The sequence below is a fragment of the Mesoplodon mirus genome, assembly GCF_964341445.2.
Source record: "Mesoplodon mirus genome assembly, chromosome: 5".
NCBI lineage: Eukaryota > Metazoa > Chordata > Mammalia > Artiodactyla > Ziphiidae > Mesoplodon > Mesoplodon mirus.
In genome coordinates this window covers 72,832,803-72,847,168 of record NC_138980.1, presented here as the reverse complement: position 1 = coordinate 72,847,168, position 14,366 = coordinate 72,832,803, and the positions used below count along the sequence as shown (strand labels likewise).

The window sequence follows — 14,366 nt, the reverse complement described above, 5'->3', positions numbered from 1 at the left end:
GCTCCAGCCTCTCGGGTGGTTCCTGCTTCCTCTCTGTGTCCCCCTGCTCCTCTCTCCAAGCTCAGGGAGCTTCTGTCACATGTTCAGGCTGCCCCTGTGCTTTGACAAAAAGGTTTTCAAACTGGTAGAATTCCTTTAATATTTCATCACTATATGCAAAACAAGACAGTCAGAACAGCCCAGGGCCTGCACTGCTGCAGGGGAGTGGGATTCGGCAGATGGAGTGTTTCTGCTCACATCTCGCCCTCCACCAAGCAGCCTGGGCCCAGGTGAGCTTCATTTGGCTGTGAAAGTGAGCACACATGCCTGCCTTCGGGCCAAATGCTCTGGCTGAACCATAAAGCATGAACCAGGAAGCAATCAGTCTGCAAACTCAGGCTGCCAGAGGGGCTGGCTCAGCGGTCGAGGTGAACAGATGTGTCTGCGCTCTGCTCTAGCGGGCCTGCTCCAAGCTCAGAGGAGGCCTCAGCAGGCCAGATGATAAACTCCCTGCCTGATCTTCACCTTGGGAGGAAATTTAGAGCGTGTGAGTCCGTGAAGTATTGGGACTGGCCAAAAAGTTCCTTTGGGTTTTTCCTACGATCTTAGTTAGCATGAGAATATAGAGTAATCAGAGGGCCCCAAGGTGTGTGGGAGGACAGGAGACTTGCATAGGACTTTAATAGGCTTCCTGTAGCAAAAGGGATCTGCGGTCAAATGAGTTTAGGAAATACAGGATTAAAGAACGTTTAACAGATGCTTTTTTGCAGGACTTCTCGGAGCCTTTGAAATGCTACTATTGATTGGGAACCTCCAAGAAGGAAGCAGAGGATGGGGTATCCCCCAGTATTATTCAGCAGGCCACAGAGCATCTCCCAGGACTGGTACCCAACGGAACCTTCTAAAATGGAGTGAAATAGTGTCTAGAGGAAGTTTCAGAGAGAGACACAAATGTCCACAGCGGCCACATCTCTGTGAGGTCTTGGGAAATTCTGCCTCCTCTTCTGTGAGGCCTAAATCCCCACCTGGGAACCGCCAATGAGTAAGAGAAGGGCACTGCCCAAGCTGGTGTCCACGTGGACACGTGTTGTGTGAAGGTACGTATGCAACGGGAGGGGTCCGCCGGGGTCCTCTCTGGGAGTCACAGGGCTCCCAAGCACTAAAGACCCTGACACACTCCTGAGTCCCTGAGGACCCTGCCCTGTGCACACCCCTTTCCATCCCTGGTCCCCATCCTTCTCCTCTGCTACCACTCCTCCCTCCCCCAACCATGTTCCAATGTGTCCCTTACACAGCTGTCTCTCAGATAAGCACACAAGTTTCTTTTACAACCACAGAGAAACAAATCTGTGCTACCAGATTACCATGCAAAGCCAAAACACTTTGAGAAATCTTAGGGATTCACAGTGCCCATCCCCAGCTCCATTAAAGACCAGATTGCATTGAGCCCAGGACTCCTTGGTCCCCTTCACGAGCCCTCCTCCTCTCAGCCCTTCCTAGGAGTCAGTCTCAACCCCAGGTGCCTGCCCCAGGGCCGGGCACCTTTTTTCCAACTCCCATTGCTAAATTCCACATCTCAGCCCTCACTCCTTTTCTCTGACCCCAAAGCCCATCTCATCCCTTGGGCAGTGCTGTGCTCCCCAAATATGCCCTGAGGTCAACACGTCTCCCCCCAGACTCTCAGCAAACCTCTGAAAACAGCCTTCGGGACCCAGCGCACCCACAGTAGCCCGACATGCCAAACTTCTCCCCCCAGCACACGCTTGTCATCCAAGGACAGTGCTGGCGCCAAAGCACTTCCTTCACATGAGGACACAACAACATCTGAGCGGAACCAAAACCTGCGGCAGCCCAGTAGCCCCAGGCTCACGTCTCACCTCGCCGTGCCCTCCTCTCACCCGCAGGCCTGTTGCCCACACCATCGCTCATCAGATTTTCTCCTTCTGGGTTGATAGGGTCCTTCACAGGCTTCTCATCAGGCTGAAAAGAAGTAAAGCATATTTTAATTCATACACTTTGGGATTCTTAAAAAAATGGGGTTTAGGGACTCATAACGTTATGATCTTCGAAATCCAGCTAATCCAGCCGCCTCATTTTCCCAGAAGAGCAAACTCGGGCTGAGGGGGGTGAGGAGAGGTACAGTTCTGAAAGGAGTTATCTTCAGAGGGAAGCTTTTAAAAATGCCAGATTTTATTACTGTGAACACACAAACCCTTCCCGTGAATGTGGTTCCTAGGCATGGTTTTACGGCAGCTCAGCAATGAGACTACGTTTAGAGAGAAAACTTCCAAAATGATCACACAAACCAGCATTAACACAGAGAGCAGAATAGAAACAACACACACCGAGTGCACGTGTGGGACTCAGAGAGATGCCAGGAGTGGAGACTGGCACCCACAGGCAGGGCCTCCCGGCACCTCTCTGAGCTCCTGGCAGGTGAGCAGATCTGCCTTCCCAGAAGCCCACCTGTCTGCAACCCCACCCTGGGCACAGGGCTCGGAGGCAGGTCTTGGGCTTCCACTGGGACCCGGAGACACTTGGTGCCAGGGCCAGGGAAGCACCAAGTCTCCGCTCCCGCCCTGCTTGTGTGCTGTATGCAAACGCTTAGTGATCTCACCTCACTCTCAGGTGATGCTGCTGGGCAGTCCTCCCCTGGCCAGCCTGTCTAGCTGCCCTGACCTTGACAACCACAGCAAAGCTGAGAACACACACACACACACACATACACAGAATTCATTCACCCTGCCTGAATTTCCCAGGACAGCCTCACATGGGATATCGTAACAAGGTCCAGGACAGAGACACGATGGGTGCTGAGTACCAGCTCCCCACAGGACCTTGGTCCCTTAGCAAGGAGGAAAGGAGCCGCTGAGGTTCTGGAGAGTTCACCCCACGCTCAACACCCTGAGTGCCCTTCTCTCTTAGTGTGTACATAGCCTGCTGGGGGAAGCCAGAGACATGCATGAAAGAGCAGCATGAGGGTCCCTATGGGTCCCTAGCCACCGAAATGCATGAGTCATGCAGAGGTCGATGGCCACAGGAGGTCAGTGAGGGATATTATGGACCAGGAAAATTTAAGGAAAGGAGGCTACAAAATGGGTTAACTGTGGAAAAGAGAGTGTTGAGAACGGATGGTTCCAAATGGGGGAGCAGTGAGAGCCAGGGGGCGGAGGTAGAGGTGTGGATGGGCAGGAGCATGGGCCGCAGTGCAGGAAGCTGGGAGCCCAGCCCTGCCCCAAGGCCAAGGTGAAGAGGGGGCCTCCACTTCCTCCTCCCACGGCCCACTGTGAGCCCCTCAGCTGGCATTTTCTCCTTCTCCCACCTACCCCAAAATATTTCCCCTTCTCAAAACGACTACTTTGCAGCACTTTCTGGAGGGGCTTTTAATGGCTTTTGAAATATAAGCCTGGGGCTGCAAACGCTGCCTGGCCAATTTGCTGGAACACTTCACCTCACCAGAAATTCCTTCTAAAATGACTTTTCTTCTTCCACCACAAACAGAGTCTTTGGAGCAATGGGCCTTTTTATTAATCAATTATAAGAAGTCTTTTTTTTTAAACATCTTTATTGGAGTATAATTGCTTTATAAAGTTGTGTTAATTTCTGCTGTATAACAAAGTGAATCAGCTATATGAATACACATATCCCCATATCCCCTCCCTCTTGCGTATCCCTCCCACACTCCCTATCCCCCCCCCTAGGTGGTCACAAAGCACCGAGCTCATCTCCCTGTGCTATGCGGCTGCTTCCCACTAGCTATCTATTTTACATTTGGTAGTGTATATATGTCCATGCCACTCTCTCACTTCGTCCCAGCTTATCCTTCTCCCTCCCCACGTCCTCATGTCCCTCGTCTACATCTGTGCCTTTATTCCTGTCCAGCTCCTAGGTTCCTCAGAACCATTTTTTTTTCCTTTTAGATTCCATATATATATGTGTGTGTGTGTGTGTGTGTGTGCGTGTGTTAGCATACGGTATTTGTTTTTCTCTTTCTGATTTATTTCACTCTGTATGACAGACTCTAGGTCCATCCACCTCACTACAAATAACTCAATTTCATTTCTTTTTATGGCTGAGTAATATTCCATTGTATATATGTGCCACATCTTCTTTATCCATTCATCTGTCGATGGACACTTAGGTTGCTTCCTGGCTATTGTAAAGAGAGCTGCAGTGAACATTGTGGTGCATGACTCTTTTTGAATTATGGTTTTCTCAGGGTATATGCCCAGTAGTGGGATTGCTGGGTCATATGGTAGTTCTATTTTTAGTTTTTTAAGGAACCTCCATACTGTTCTCCATAGTGGCTGTATCAATTTACATTCCCACCAACAGTGCAAGGGGGTTCCCTTTTCTCGACACCCTCTCCAGCATTTTTTCTTTATAGATTTTTTGATGATGTCCATTCTGACCGGTGTGAGGTGATACCTCATTGTAGTTTTGATTCACATTTCTCTAATGATTAGTGATGTTGAGCATCCTTTCATGTGTTTGTTGGCAATCCGTATATCTTATTTGGAGAAATATCTGTTTAGTTCTTCTACCCATTTTTGGATTGGGTTGTTGGTTTTCTTCATATTGAGCTGCATGAGCTGGTTGTATATTTTGGAGATTAATCCTTTGCCAGTTGCTTCATTTGCAAATATTTCCTCCCATTCTGAGGTTTGTCTTTTCATCTTGTTTATGGATTCCTTTGCTGTGCAAAAGCTTTTAAGTTTCATTAAGTCCCATTTGTTTATTTTTATTTTTATTTCCATTACTCTAGGAGATGGATCAAAAAGGATCTTGCTGTGATTTATGTCATAGAGTGTTCTGCCTATGTTTTCCTCTAAGAGTTTGATAGTGTCCGGCCTTACATTTAGGTCTTTAATCCATTTTGAGTTTATTTTTGTGTATGGTGTTAGGGAGTGTTCTAATTTCATTTTTTTACATGTAGCTGTCCAGTTTTCCCAGCACCACTTATTGAGGAGGCTGTCTTTTCTCCATTGTATATTCTTGCCTCGTTTATCAAAGATAAGATGACCATATGTGCATGGGTTTATCTCTGGGCTTTCTATCCTGTTCCATTGATCTATATTTCTGTTTTTGTGCCAGTAGCATACTGTCTTGATCACTGTAGCTTTGTAGTATAGTCTGAACTCAGGGAGCCTGATTCCTCCTGCTCCGTTTTTCTATCTCAAGATTGCTTTGGCTATTCTGGGTCTTTTGTGTTTCCATACAAATTACAAAATTTTTTGTTCTGATTCTGTGAAAAATGCCATTGGTAGTTTGATAGGGATTGCATTGAATCTGTAGATTGCTTTGAGTAGTAGAGTCATTTTCACAATGTTGATTCTTCCCATCCAAGAACATGGTATATCTCTCCATCTGTTTGTATCATCTTTAATTTCTTTCATTAGTGTCTTATAGTTTTCTGCATACGGGTCTTTTGTCTCCTTAGGTAGGTTTATTCCTAGGTATTTGATTCTTTTCATTGCAATGGTAAATGGGAGTGTTTCTTTAATTTCTCTTTCAGAAATTTCATCATTAATGTATAGGAATGCAAGAGATTCCTGTGCATTAATTTTGTATCCTGCTACTTTACCAAATTCATTGATTAGCTCTAGTAGTTTTCTGGTAGCATCTTTAGGATTCTCTATGTATAGTATCATGTCATCTGCAAACAATGACAGCTTTAGTTCTTCTTTTCCAATTTGGATTCCTTTTATTTCTTTTTCTTCTGTGAATGCTGTGGCTAAAACTTCCAAAACTATGTTGAATAATAGCGGTGAGAGTGGGCAACCTTGTCTTGTTCCTGATCTTAGAGGAAATAGTTTCAGTTCTTTCCCACTGAGAACGATGTTGGCTGTGGGTTTGTCATATATGGCCTTTATTGTGTTGAGGTAAGTTCCCTCTATGCCTACTTCTGGAGAGTTTTTATCATAAATGGGTGTTGAATTTTGTCGAAAGCCTTTTCTGCATCTATTGAGATTATCATATGGTTTTTATCCTTCAGTTTGTTAATATGGTGTATCACATTGATTGATTTGCATACATTGAAGAACCCTGCATTCCTGGGGTAAACTCCATTTGATCATGGTGTGTGATCCTTTTAATGTGCTGTTGGATTCTGTTTGCTAGTATTTTGCTGAGGATTTTTGCATCTATGTTCATCAGTGATATTGGCCTGTAGTTTTCTTTTTTTTTGTGACATCTTTGTCTGGTTTTGGTATCAGGGTGATGATTGCCTCGTAGAATAATTTGGGAGTGTTCCTTCCTCTCTTATTTTTTGGAAGAGGTTGAGAAGAATAGCCGTTAGCTCTTCTCTAAATGCTTCATAAATTTCCCCTGTGAAGCCATCTGGTTCTGGGCTTTGCTTCTTGGAAGATTTTTAATCACGGTTTCAATTTCACTGCTTGTGATTGGTCTGTTTATATTTTCTATTTCTTCCTGGTTCAGTCTTGGAAGGTTGTGCTTTTCTAAGAACTTGTCCATTTCTTCCAGGCTGTCCATTTTATTGGTATAGAGTTGCTTGTAGTAATCTCTCATGATCCTTTGTATTTCTGCAGTGCCAGGTGTTACTTCTCCTTTTTCATTTTCTATTCTGTTGATCTGAGTCTTCTCCCTTTTTTTCCTGATGAGTCTGGCTAATGATTTATCAATTTTGTTTATCTTCTCAAAGAACCAGCTTTTAGTTTCATTGATCTTTGCTATTTCTTCCTTCATTTCTTTTTCATTTATTTCTGATCTGATCTTTATGATTACCTTCCTTCTGCTAACTTTGGGGTGTTTTTGTTCTTCTTTCTCTAATTGCTTTAGGTGTAGGTTAGGTTGTTTATTTGAGATTTTTCCTGTTTCTTAAGGTAGGATTGTATTGCTATAAACTTCCCCCTTAGAACTGCTTTTGCTGCATCCCATAGGTTTTCATTGTCCCATCGTGTTTTAATTGTCATTTATTTCTAGGTATTTTTTTGACTTTCTCTTTGATTTCTTCAGTGATCTCTTGGTTACTTAGTGGCATATTGTTTAGCCTGCATGTGTTTGTATTTTTTACAGTTTTTTTCCCATAATTGATATCTAGTCTCATAGCATTGTGATCGGAAAAGATACTTGATACGATTTCAATTTTCTTCAATGTACCAAGACTTGATTTGTGACCCAAGATATGGTCTATCCTGGAGAATGTTCCATGAGCACTTGAGAAGAAAGTGTATTCTGTTGTTTTTGGATGGAATGCCCTATAAATATCAATTAAGTCCATCTGGTTTAATGTGTCATTTAAAGCTTGTATTTCCTTATTAATTTTCATTTTGGATGTTCTGTCCATTGGTGAAAGTGGGTGTTAAAATCCCCTACTACTATTGTGTTACTGTCGTTTTCCCCTTTTATGGCGGTTAGCATTTGCCTTATGTATTGAAGTGCTCCTATGTGGGGTGCATAAATATCTACAATTGTTATATCTTCTTGGATTGATCCCTTCATCATTATGTAGTGTCCTTCTTTGTCTCTTGTAACAGTCTTTATTTTAAAGTCTATTTTATCTGATATGAGAAGTGCTACTCCAGCTTTCTTTTGATTTCCATTTGCATGGAACATCTTTTTCCATCCCCTCACTTTCAGTTTGTATGTGTCACTAGGTCTGAAGTGGGTCTCTTGTAGACGGCATGTATATGAGTCTTGTTTTGGATCCATTCACCCAGTCTTTGTCTTTTGGTTGGAGCGTTTAATCCATTTACATTTAAGGTAATTATCAATATGTATGTTACTATTACCATTTTCTTAATTGTTTGGGGTAGTCTTTTCCTTCTGTTGTGTTTCCTGCCTAGAGAAGTTCCTTTAGCCTTTGTCGTAAAGCTGGTTTGGTGGTGCTGAATTCTCTTAACTTTTACTTGTCTGTAAAGGTTTTAATTTCTCCATTGAATGTGAATGAGATCCTTGCTGGGTAGGGTAATCTTGGTTGTAGGTTTTTCCCTTTCATCACTTTAAAATGTCCTGCCACTCCCTCTGGCTTACAAAGTTTCTGCTGAAAGATCAGCTGTTAACCTTATGGGGATTCCCTTGTATGTTATTTGTTGCTTTTCCCTTGCTGCTTTTAATATTTTTCCTTTGTATTTGATAGTTTGATAAGTATGTGTCTTGGCCTGTTTCTCCTTGGCTTTATCCTGTATGGGACTCTCTGTGCTTCCTTGATTGACTATTTCCTTTCCCATGTTAGGGAAGTTTTCAACTATAATCTCTTCAAATATTTTCTCAGACCCTTTCTTTTTCTCTTCTTCTTCTGGGACCCCTATAATTTGAATGTTGGTGCATTTAATATAGTCCCAGAGGTCTCTGAGACTGTCCTCAATTCTTTTCATTCTTTTTTCTTTATTCTGCTCTGTGGTAATTATTTCCTCTATTTTATCTTCCAGGTCACTTATCTGTTCCTTCTGCCTCAGACAGAAATCTCTGGGAGACCTCTCACCAATTGATATTATGTGGGGCTAGGAGGTCTCTGGTGGTCCAGTGTCCTGAACTCTCCCACCTCAGAGGCTCATGCCTGTCTCCAGGCCAGAGCACCAAGACCCTGTCAGCCACACGGCTCAGAAGAAAAGGGAGAAAAAATGAAAGAGAAAAAATAAAAAATAAGAATAATAAATTTTAAAAAGAAAAAAATTATTAATATAAAAAAATAATATAATGATAAAAAAAGAAGAGAGCAATGAAACCAATAAACAAATTCACCAGTTATAACAAGCGCCAAACACTAAACTAAGATAAACATAAAAATCAGAAACAAATCAGTCACAGACAGCAAACTCCAAGTCTACAGTTGTTCCCAAAATCCACCACCACAATTTTGGGACAATTTGTTGTGTAGTCAGGTATTCCACAGATACAGGGTACATCAAGTTGATTGTGGGGATTTAATCCGCTGCTCCTGAGGCTGCACAGAGAAATTTCCCTTTCTCTTCTTTGTTTGCATGGCTCCTGGGGTTCAGCTTTGGTTTTGGCCCCACCCATGTGTGTAGGTCACCCTCAGGCCTCTGTTCCCACCCAGGCAGGAGGGGGTTAAAGCAGCGGCTGATTAGGGGCTCTTGCTCATTCAGGCTGGGGGGAGGAAGGGATAGAATAGTTATAATCAGAATGCAGGGCGAGCCTGTGGTGGCAGAGGCCAGCATGACATTGCAACAGCCTGGGGCACGCTGTGTGTTCTCCCAGGTAGTTGTCCCTGGATCATGGGGCCCTGGCAGTGGTGGGCTGCACAGGCTCCCAGGGGTTGGGGGGTAGGTGTGGATAGTGACCTGTGCTTGCACACAGGCTTCTTGGTGGCTGCATCAGCAGCATTGGCATTTCATGCCCATCTCTGGGGTCTGAGCTGATAGCTGTGGCTCACACCTATCTCTGAAGCTAGTTTAGGCAGTGCTCTGAATCCTGTCTCCTCATGCACCCCGAAACAATGGTCTCTTGCCTCTTAGGCAGTTCCAGACTTTTTCCAGGACTCCCTCCCAGCTAGCTGTGGTGCACTAGCCCCCTTCAGGCTGTGTTCACACTGCCAACCTCAGTCCTTTCCCTGGGATCTGACCTCCGAAGCCCAAGCCTCAGCTCCCAGCCCCCTCCTGCCCCGGCCGTGAGCAGACAAGCCTCTCAGGATGGTGAGTGCTGGTCGGCAGCAAGCCTCTGTGCGGGAATCTCTCCGTTTGCCCTCTGCACCCCTCTTGCTGCGCTCTCTTCCGTGGCTCCAAAGCTTCCGTCCCACCCACCCACCCCCCATCTCCGCCAGTGAAGGGGTTTCCTGGTGTATGGAAACTTTTCCTCCTTCACAGCTCCCTCCCAGAGGTGCAGGTCTTGTCCCTATTCTTTTGTCTGTTTTTTTCTTTTTTCTTTCGCCCTACCCAGGTACGTGGGGAGTTTCTTGCCTTTTGGGAGATCTGAGGTCTTCTGCCAGTGCTCAGTAGGTGTTCTGTAGCAGTTGTTCCCCATGTACATGTATTTCTGATGTATTTGTGGGGAGGAAGGTGATCTCCACATCTTACTCCTCCGCCATCTTGAAGGTCCCACTATAAGAAGTTTTAAAAGTCACTTTTAGAAGGCTGTCATGGCGAGCCTGCTCAGCTATTTTCTCTATTCCCAACGGACTGCCTGGTGGTGACAGGAAGCATGTGCCAGCGGGAGGCGGGTGGGTGGGAGCAGCCTTCATCCATCACCAAGCGACAGGCCCCTGGTGCCTGGGGGGTCCTCAGAGCACACATCTGCAGCCTGGGCAGCACAGGCATAATTTATCACAGGCAGGTTGTCGCCTGCACCCCGTCGGGTTTATCTGTTTGCTGGCTGCTTCTCCTCTCGCTGACCTCCAAACGCTCCGATCCTGGGGACCCGGGTCTGGTCTCCCTCAAGCCACACACAGGCTCCCACATCCATGATTTCACTCACCATCTCTGGGCTGAGAGCTCCCGCACTTGTGTCTCCAGCCCAGACCCATATATCCAACTGCTTCCCTGATAACTCCTCCAACTCAAAATGTCCAAGACAGAATATGTGTGCCTGTGTTTATTTCCCTGAAAGGCACCTCAGCTAATGGCACCACCATCCGCCAAGGCTGCAGCCTTGCAGCCATCCTTATTCTCTTTCTCCTCATCACCACATCCCATCTAGCTCTACCCATGAGTTTGCATGGCTTTACCGCCAAACTACACCATGAATCCAGCCCTTGGTGCCACCTCCACTGCTAATAGCCTCTTCCAAGCACCGCCATCTCTCCCTACCCGGCAGCCCAGCTTCCTCCCGCTCTGCTTCAAATGCAGCCAGGGAAACAGCCCTGCAATTAGCATAATTACACCAGCATCCCCACCCACTGCCAACCTGGTCTTGACTTGAGAGGTTCAAGTACAGTTGGGGGAATGCCCTCCTCCCTGCCAGGTGATGTGAGGGGGGGAGCACTTAAAGGGGGCGTGAGGGAGCTGGACAGTGGCCTCTCGTGCTCATAGCTGAGGGCTCTGGTAGAACGGAATCAAGGTCCTATTCCCAGGCAAACTGGGGGTGGCAATGGAGACCCCACCCCCAGCCTGGCCTTCAGGCCCTCAGATATTTCCCCTTCCAGCCTATTCACCCAGCCCCGCCAGCAGGAGCCCCACTTTCCCTGCTCAGAGCCCTGGCATCCAAGCACACTTCCCCATTCCCTACCCTTTTAGCCTCATCAAAATCCAAAATCCAGCCATGCTTCAGCTCTCAGCTTAATGTCCCCTTCTCAAGGAACCTCCCTGCCCCAGAGCCAGGTCAGTCTTATCACCCCATGCTTCCGCCTTGGAGCATGTATCCCATCACCCCTGAGTAATGGATTCACCAACTGGGTGCTGTTTTTGCTTTGTTGATTACTTCATTTAGCTGACTTTAAGTTTGGTGAGGGCCAGGACTGAGCTTGTTTTGTTGATCCCAGGGCCTTTCACACACTAGGTTCTCAGTAAATATTGACTAAATAGATGCATAATTCAGCATTTTCTAAGTAGAAGCCCAAGGAATCAAGATAGAAAGACAAGAGAGGGAGAGCACTTGGATCTTTCCTGAATGGGGTACATTTCACCTTAAAACCCATGCAGCTGAAAAGCCTAGTTATTTTCAAACAAGGTATCCAGGGAAAGACCAAATATGGCATTTAAAAATAAGTACATGGCAAATGCAACATAACTGAGGGGAGCAAGGAGCTTTGCTACACCCCAGGGAGAAGTCCAGCTGCTGGACAGTCACACCTGCTGGACACTTGCCAGCTCTCCCAGAGCTGGGGAAGGGTCCGGCTGGACGCTCAGGTACATGCAAGATGATGCCAACCAAACTGAGGGCTCTCACATGGCACTTCTTCTCTGCCTGGAGTCACCGTCATCCCAGCCCAGGCTTCTTCCTGTTCTCTTTAGTTCTAGAAATATGTTGCTTTCACTACAATTTTTATCCCTTGGGGAATCATCCCTCCTGCTCTCCATGTGTTACTGTGAGGCTATTCATGACAGTCTCCCTCCCCCAGCCCCAGGCTCTGGCCACAGACGTGGGCAGGTGTGCCAAGCCAAAACAGGTACAACACCATGTCCCCATAAACACAGTAACTGGTCCAGGTGGACACCTGACCCAGCAAGCCCAATCATTTTCAGGTTTATATATCCATACACGGAGAGGAAGCTTACCTTCCACTGACTCACCAAGCTAGGATCATGTGAGCCTAGAGATGTTAGTAGCACTTTTCCCTGACTATGTGAAGGAAGCCCACCTACAGCAGGAGAGGATGAGACCCACACCTGAATGAACATCAGAGAGAGCAGAGCCAAGAGAGGGAGAAGGTGGGAGAAAGAGAATCATTTCTACTGCTGAATCCAGCCTTGCCTGAAGGCAGACACCCCTGAATTTCTCAGTTACATGAGTCAATAAACATCCTTTTTGGCTCAAGTAGGTTTGCCTATCATTTACAATCAAGAGTTTAGATGAATATAGCCCTCATCATTGGGAGCTCCCACGATTAACCCCTGCGTCCATGAACAAACTTGCCTCTTCCAACTCTGGGCAAAGTGTCTAAGATTATAGTCTGAGAGGAAGAGCTGGCCATGCCTGGCCAGTAGGCCAGAGAAGAGAAACCCCAGCTGAGTCCAGGCTCCATGCCTCAACTCAGTCCCCAGAGATGCAGCCCCCCTGCAGGCCTCATGTTTCTCCACCATGGACTTCAGAAGCTCTAAACACAAGAGCTGTTATTTCTACTTCCCAGGCCCAGGAGCACTTTCTGCAGTTCCAGTCCCTCTCTCCTAAATGGAAGTAAATCCTCTGGAAGCCCACCACTCACCCCACTCTTAGGGGCAGAAATGTGGTCCTTCTGGGTGGAATAGAAATGCCCCTCTGAATGGTGCTCCCACCCACACTTTGTTATTTCAATAAATGTGTTCAGCTCCTATTCCGTGCCAGGCACCATGCTAGGCTTGGGGGCTACAAAGACCCTGTACCAAATTGTCTACTGTCTACATGGTATCATTGTGGCCCCTTCTACACTCTCTCCTGAATCACAGGAGAATCCCAGAGTCCCTTGTCCACAGGGTTCCAGTTAGATTCTGCCAGCAAGAGCCACCCATGTGAGATCCAGAAGGGCTAAGGAGAGGTAGAAGCCATGCTTTTCTGGTAGCAGCTGGGAGCAGGTGATCTGAGGTTTCGTCACTAGCTTCCAGGTTTCCTCGGAGAATCTCCTACTCCAATGCTATAGGTGGTTGAGACCATCATCTGCAGCATCCCGTGAGATTTCTATACTTTCAAATTTCCTGAGTGTGAACTTTTTGACCTTTGCTTCCCCCCACCCCACCTCCAACAACTGCATGAGGCCCTAAATCCCTACAGTTGACCACTTTCTGCTCAAAATGCCTAATGCAGCTCCTGTTTTTTGTTTCTTCTAAAGGAAAGTCCTTGTCTCTAAAGCCTTGCCTGGCCACATTGTCCTGGGGGCCTGCTGGACACTAGACCATGGTTCTAGTGTAGTACCTAGTATATCATGGTGAATCAGCTCAGCCGAGGATTATATGGCCATCGAAAACATGGATCGCACCTGACAAAAATAAGTGACCTTAGACTGGTGGGTATACTAGGGTTGAAAACACACACAAACACACATACACACACACACACACACACACATATATACAGTAAAACTGTATCTCCTTCCCTTAGACACTGAAAGGGCAAGATGGAACAATCCATAACAGGAATAAAACAGTCTGACCCGTAATTAACTGCTCATCTATGTGATATCTAGAAAGGGGCCCAGGGGAGCCATTAATGCCGGCACCAGTCACCCACTGTTATCTGTGTGCAGCCCTCCTGGATGGGGGCTTCCCAACTCTCTCCTTGACTCTTAGGACCGCTCCTGTTGGGACCCTCTTATGACGCTCAGAGGGCCTTTCTCTTAATCCCACCTCTCTCTGAGTCCCAACCCCTCTGCTTCCTTGGTTTCTTAATTCCCTCTGCTCGCCCCTCCTAGAACCCCACTTTTGGGCCCCTCAGCCTTCAGACTCAGTACTCCGTCATCCTGCTCCTACATCTGCCACCATTTCCCAGTCCATTGCCCATCAAGCTTGAGGATGCGTCAGAGCCAGGCCCCCGGAGAGAGAATGAAGGAGACCCTGGTCTTCCCATCAAATATCCAGCAGACACCCAGGCCCCCACTCTGCCAAGGAGTCTGCCCTGGGCCCAGCGCTGTGTGCTATTTGCAGAAAGAGTGCCTGCCTCCATTCTCCCCATGAGGTCTCCCACCTCAGTGTATGCCCCAGAAAGGAGGTGTGTGCCACACTCCAGCTGGAGCGGACGAGAATAGCAAACAGAAAAACCAGCCTTCCACACATGCATATGGAAAAACACAGACAAAATGTTCACTGTTATATCAGGGCAGAAAGATGGTAGAGTTATTTTTT

At 46.6% G+C, this 14,366-nt stretch overlaps 1 protein-coding gene across 5 annotated transcripts in view; it reads right to left on the bottom strand.

Moving 5' to 3' along the window:
* The window catches only part of FSTL4 (follistatin like 4), a 728,090-nt gene that overhangs the window by 627,035 nt on the left and 86,689 nt on the right, over nucleotides 1–14,366 (bottom strand). For all 5 annotated transcript variants that reach the window (XM_082624020.1, XM_082624019.1, XM_082624022.1 and 2 more), the window contains exon 3: nucleotides 1,857–1,959. The gene's annotated coding sequence lies outside the window, so the exon portion shown is untranslated. The remainder of the gene's footprint in view (nucleotides 1–1,856; nucleotides 1,960–14,366) is intronic.